General features: G+C 40.8%; 1 pseudogene; it reads right to left on the bottom strand.

Moving 5' to 3' along the window:
- LOC141243034 (protein transport protein Sec23A-like) overlaps positions 1 to 5136 on the bottom strand; it is a 38509-nt pseudogene extending 33373 nt beyond the window's left edge.
- Between the last annotated feature and the right edge of the window lie 864 nt (positions 5137 to 6000).

Consider the following 6000-nt stretch of genomic DNA (forward strand, 5'->3'; position numbering starts at 1 on the left):
CACTAACCAAACACCATGAAGACCAAGGAGATCTCCAAACAAGTTAGAAAAAAAGTTGTTGAGAAGTACAAGTCAGGGGTGGGTTCTGAAAAAAAAAATATGCCAATCTCTGATGATCCGCCAGAGCACCATCAAATCCATTATCTTCAAATGGAAAGAACATGGTACCACAAGAAACCTGCCAAGAGAGAGCCGCCCACCAAAACTCTCAGCCTGTCAAGGAGGGCAATAATCAGAGAAGCAGCACAGAGACCAAAGGTAACCCTGAAGGAGCTTCAGAGTTCCCAAGTAGAGACTGGAGTATCTGTCCATACAACAACAATGAGCCATACACTCCATAGAGGTGGCTTTCATGGAAGAGTGGGCAGAAAAAAGCCTATACTTACACACAAAAACTGTAAAGCTCATTTTGAGTTTACCAAAAGACATGTGGGAGACTCCCAAAATGTACGCAAGAAGGTGCTGTGGTCAGATGAGACCAAAATTTAACTTTTTGGCCACCAAGGTAAACGCTATGTCTGGCACCAAACCAACACAGCTCATCACCCCAAGAACACCATCCCCACAGTGAAACATGATGGTGGCAGCATCATGCTGTGGGGATGTTTTTCGGCAGCAAGGACAGGGAAAATGGTCAGAGTCGAGGGGAAGATGGATGGTGCGAAATACAGAGATATTCTTGAGGAAAACCTGCTTCAGTCTGTCAGGGATTTGAGACTGGGACAGAGATTCACCTTCCAACAAGACAATGACCTAAAGCATACTGCTAAAGCAACACTCGAGTGGTTGAAGGGGAAATGTGTAAATGTTTTGGAGTGACCTAGTCAAAGTCCAGACTTTCATCCAATTGAGAATCTGGGGTGAGACTTGAAGATTACTGTTAACCAGAATAAACCGTCTAACTTAAATGAGCTGGAGCAGTTTTGCCTTGAGGAATGAGCAAAAATCTCATTGGCAAGATGTGGAAAGCTCATAGAGACCTATCCAAAGCGACTGATAGCTGTAATGGCCACAAAAGGAGTCTCTAAAAAGTACTGACTTGAGGGGGTGCACACTAAAGTTTTCATTTATTTTGTAGATTTTGTTGTTTGCTTCAAAATAAAATGAAAACCAAATGTTCACAGTTGCAGTCATGTTCTTTACATGAACAGATGCAAACCCCACAAAAAAAACTGTGAAATTCCAGGCTGTGAGGTAGCAAAACATGAAAAATTCCAACAGGGGGTGAATACTTTCGCAAGTCATTGTATGTTACCCACCCCCTGGAGCAAACTGAGTGTTTTTAACTCCCAGGCCAGGGTGTGTCAATCAGCAGCAGAAGGCAGGTCACCGCTGGGTCCTAAAGGAAGGAAGAAGACGTCTATAATGCCAAGCGCAGTGACCTTCTACAGCCAGATCCAAAGCGACTGTCTACTACACCTGACACACCCGTGACACCGTGATGGAACACCCACATAATTTATTTTAAGGGTGTTTATGATGCCCGTAGGAAATTTTTATAGAGGCCTACCTCTAACAATCTGTATATTATACAGTATGTTCATGTATACCCTCCAGGGGTAAATGTTTTTCAGAGACAGAATGCCAAGAGTGTGCAAAGCAGTGATCAAAGCAAAAGGTGGCTACTTTGAAGAACCTAGAATATAAGACATATTTTCAGTTGTTTCACACTTTTTTGTTAAGTATATAATTCCATATGTGTTAATTCATAGTTTTGATGCCTTCAGTGTGAATGTACAATTTTCATAGTCATGAAAATACAGAAAAATCTTTAAATGAGAAGGTGTGTCCAAACTTTTGGTCTGTACTGTACATTGGGCTCGTTGCTCGGGTCGAGCACCTGAGCATTACGATTTGCTCGACTCGAGCAATGAGCATTTTAGTGCTCACTCATCACTAGTGCTATCCCATTAAATGATGTTTATATTAAAGTAAACGTGACGCCTGATACATGTTGCCCAATCCATAGACAGCTTGTGACCTCATAGCGTTTCAGAGTAAAACATATCTGGCTGATGTTGTCAATACCTGATACATGCTGCCTACAGATTGGGCAACATGTATCGTATGTAAGGTTCATTTTAAGTAGGCACGATTTCTTCAAATAACTACTAAGCAGGTGCTATCACTTTAAATGATGGTTATTCTATAAGGCCACTAAGTTAAATGATGATTATGCTAGGTGAACACTATCCCTTTAAGTGATGTTTATACTAGGTTGATGCTATCCCTTTGCTAAGAGGGCATTATCCCTTTAAATGAGGCTTATACTAAGTAGGTGCTATCCCTTTAAATGATGGCTGTAGTAAGTAGGCGCTATCCCTCTAAATTACTTGAACTTTTTTACTTTGCGCCAAATTAATGAATCGAGTGTGCCATTATGTTGAATTTGGCACAAAAAATGCCAACTAATATCCCAGAACATAAAAGGAAAGTGAAAAACCGCAAATGATGAATTGGGGCCGAGTAGATTTAAACGAGGGTTTTAAAGAGCAGAAAGTGTCTGTGAAGGCGCCGGATACTGGAGCTGCACTCTTGTTGGGAAACTTGTAACATCCTCTCAATACATATCTGGTGGTAGTATGTAATCTTGTAAATTAATAGAATAATAGGAGTTATTACACTACAATGTGCTGGATATACTCATAGAATATGTAAATTGTGAAAAAATCTACAATACCAAGCAGCAATCAGATCCAGGCTGCCTGAGTGATGATGCAACAATGAGGTGATCACCCATGACATCACAGAAGCCTTGTGACATCATCAAGTTCTAAGCCTATTAAACCTCTGGCTGATACTACCTCAGCCTTCTTATCTGTGAATACAGAGAGAAACAGACGGAGAGAGAGAGAGAGATAGAGAGATAGAGAGAGAGAGAGTAGAAGCTTTCGCTTGGCTAATCATCTTCCATCATGGAGATCCGGGGTTTGGCATTATTGCCCATCTTGTGGATCTTATGGACGCTATTGGGCCTCTGTGTCCTAGCTGCCCTGACTATAATCTCAGGGCACAATAAATATCCTTACATCAGGTAAGAGGGTACTGGGAAATAGTTCTGTAGTATCATTTTATATTATTTTGGTATTAAGTCATGGAATGTTCTAATTATATTATTATATTTCCTGGAATGTTCTTATTGCATTATAATTAGTACATTATTAACCCCTTCCCGCTGAGGACCATTTTCTTTTTACATTTCCATTTTTCCCTTCCCTTCTTCCAAGCGCCATAACGTTTTTATGTAACAAACCGCCATATGAGGGATTGTTTATAGCCGGATGAATCGTATTTTTGAGGCCTTAAATTGATATTTTTGATCTATTTCTGGTGTTTCAATTTTTTTTCTCTTTCTGGTATTTACCGATCAATTTAATTAATTTCATATTTTGAAAGATTTGACTTTTACGGACGCACAATACAAAATATGTTTATTTTCTTAATAACTTTTTTTAATAAGGGAAAATGGAAATAATTTGAATTTTTATGTTTTTTTTTACATTTTTATATTTTTTAAAACTTCAGTCTCCTCCAGGAGACTTGATCATCTGATGTTTTTACTGCATTCAGTTTGATAACTTTCCTCTCATGTACCCTTGGCTTCAATTTGTGTTTGGTCAAAACATATAATTTAGGAGAATTATACATGACAATTACTCCACTTGTGTTCTAATTATTCTTAATATTTTCCTTATCTTTTGCAGTCACACGGGAAAACAATACCCAGAATCTGTGATCTACACAGTCATTTTCATGGTTAATTCCATTCTTGGTAAGTAAATGCTGCATCCTGTAGGAATAAATCATCATGAAAAGCTCCACAATTCTGTGCTCAGAGGTGACATTAAAGGGGGTCTCTGGGACTAGAAGATTGATAGCCCATTAATATCAGATAGGTGGGCTTCTGGGTCTGATACTCCACTGTTTACCTGATTTAAGGGGTCTTTTCGTTCTTTTGCCAGTGGTAATTACTGGTACTGACTGTTTTGGCAGCTCAGTCCCAGTAAAGTATATTAGACACAGCTGTAATACCAGGCACAACCCCCATCAAAACTAAGGATCTGTGCCCGATCAGCCATGAAAGCTCTGGGGACTCCCTTAAATAATTATTAACTTTTGTGAGCGAAATACGCTCTCCTCTATGCCTTCCGAACTCCAAATTAATAAGATTTGTTTTACGAGCGCTCGGGAAATCAGTACAGCACAGCCAGGAATGGTGTACTAGAAAAAGACTTCTGCTTTATTAACACATGTGACACTTTAAATAGGGTCAGAGACAAAGGAATAGTTCCCTCTGACCTATGAACCAATAGTAACCATAGGGGAGTGAACAGTAACGTGAAACCTCACTGCCCCTCAGTGTTACCTGATGACCATTACATAAGAGTGAAGACAAAATGGATACCACAGACAAACAAGATGGATTCTTTTCTCTCACATTTCCCCCCTTTTGTGACCAATTATGGCATCTCAGTAGGTATATAGGAGCGCGCTAGTCGCGTCCTCGGGACTTTCCTACCTGCTTCGCCTCAGTTCCCTACCTAAACACCTATAATTGTATCACAACAATGGATCTTTTCTTGTTTGGGGTCCATAGTATACAATCAGGGGTTCTGTGACACAGTTTTCCTTACATATAAACCTGAGCAACTTAGGTGTAACATAAATCAGCGTTTTTACGGCAACATATATCAACAAGCAGAATAATAATAATTGCATACATGTATAATCCCTAAGAGCCCCCCACCTAGACCCTTGAACCAATTGGTGGGATTCAGGAAAGAGAATGTTTCTCCCACCAGGAGTACATGCTCCTGTAACCACTTATCCCTTATCTCGGGTATCTTCTGTATATCAGTCCTAACCTGGAGATTTCCCATAAAGTCCATGTAATGACAACATGCAGGACTGATGATCTGACACATCCCACCATAGCGGTCAGGTGGTCCAGCACTATGGTGTGCTGTCAGTGACTACAATCAGCTGCTTCTGCATTATATTAGATGCATTAAGGACATCAAGCACCTGGAAGATCTGGTCATCTAGATAATCAGTCGCCTCTACCAGCTTATCCCACATCTGCGTTATGGACGGGTAAATCAATACGCTGCTCACAATCTTATTTGCCACCCCCATTTCTACAAGATGCGGTTTACCCTTGGGTCTGGGATTGTTGTCTGCAGCTCGTCTGTATAATGTGTGTATAGGGATTGCTTTAACATTTACTCTGGTGTGAGGCACTATAAAGGTTGATGGGGTCAGGAAGGTCGGTGTGCAGACCCCTGTGAAGTTATTAGGTAACCACTTGTAGGCCTGATGTCCACATACAATGGCAAACTCTCCGGTGCTCCCATAACAGTGTTATTGAATAGACTAGTAATCCATTTAGACAACAAGGTGGAGCTTAATATTTTCATAATCTCTTCCTGATACTGAGTGTCATTTGACATAATACCTAATATAATTCTTTTCAAGGTGACGTTTACACAGTGAAGCTCAGGATTGAGCGTGGCATCGACCGCTACACACTGTGTGATGTCGGTACAGACCCGTTACACTCAAAATACTCAGCTACACACTGTGTGATGTCGGTACAGACCCGTTACACTCAGAATACTCAGCTACACACTGTGTGATGTCGGTACAGACCCGTTACACTCAGAATACTGTAGAGAAAGCAACGTCTTTGGATCTTATCTGGATGCAGCTACAAGAGGGGAAGTTCGGATAACAGGAGAGGTCAACAGGACTAGAAGCCCAAGGCATTCCTGTCTGTCTTAGAGGCAGACCACTCCTGTTGAACAACAACCACGGCTCTGTCACCCGTGCATCTACAGGCGAACCTACAGCTCTCTTTCCTGTTATCTAGCTTAGTGGGAAAAATGCGGTTACTCAAATAGAACATTTCTTTCAGTCACTGGAATGGCTTAATAAGGCATAGTATTGGAGCTCACAGGACTGTGAGTGCAAATCCAACAGTCTTTTGCTAATGTACTCGTG

Source organism: Phyllobates terribilis, unplaced genomic scaffold (genome assembly GCF_046119375.1).
Source record: "Phyllobates terribilis strain yellow unplaced genomic scaffold, ASM4611937v1 Scaffold_1100__1_contigs__length_419211, whole genome shotgun sequence".
Taxonomy (NCBI): domain Eukaryota; kingdom Metazoa; phylum Chordata; class Amphibia; order Anura; family Dendrobatidae; genus Phyllobates; species Phyllobates terribilis.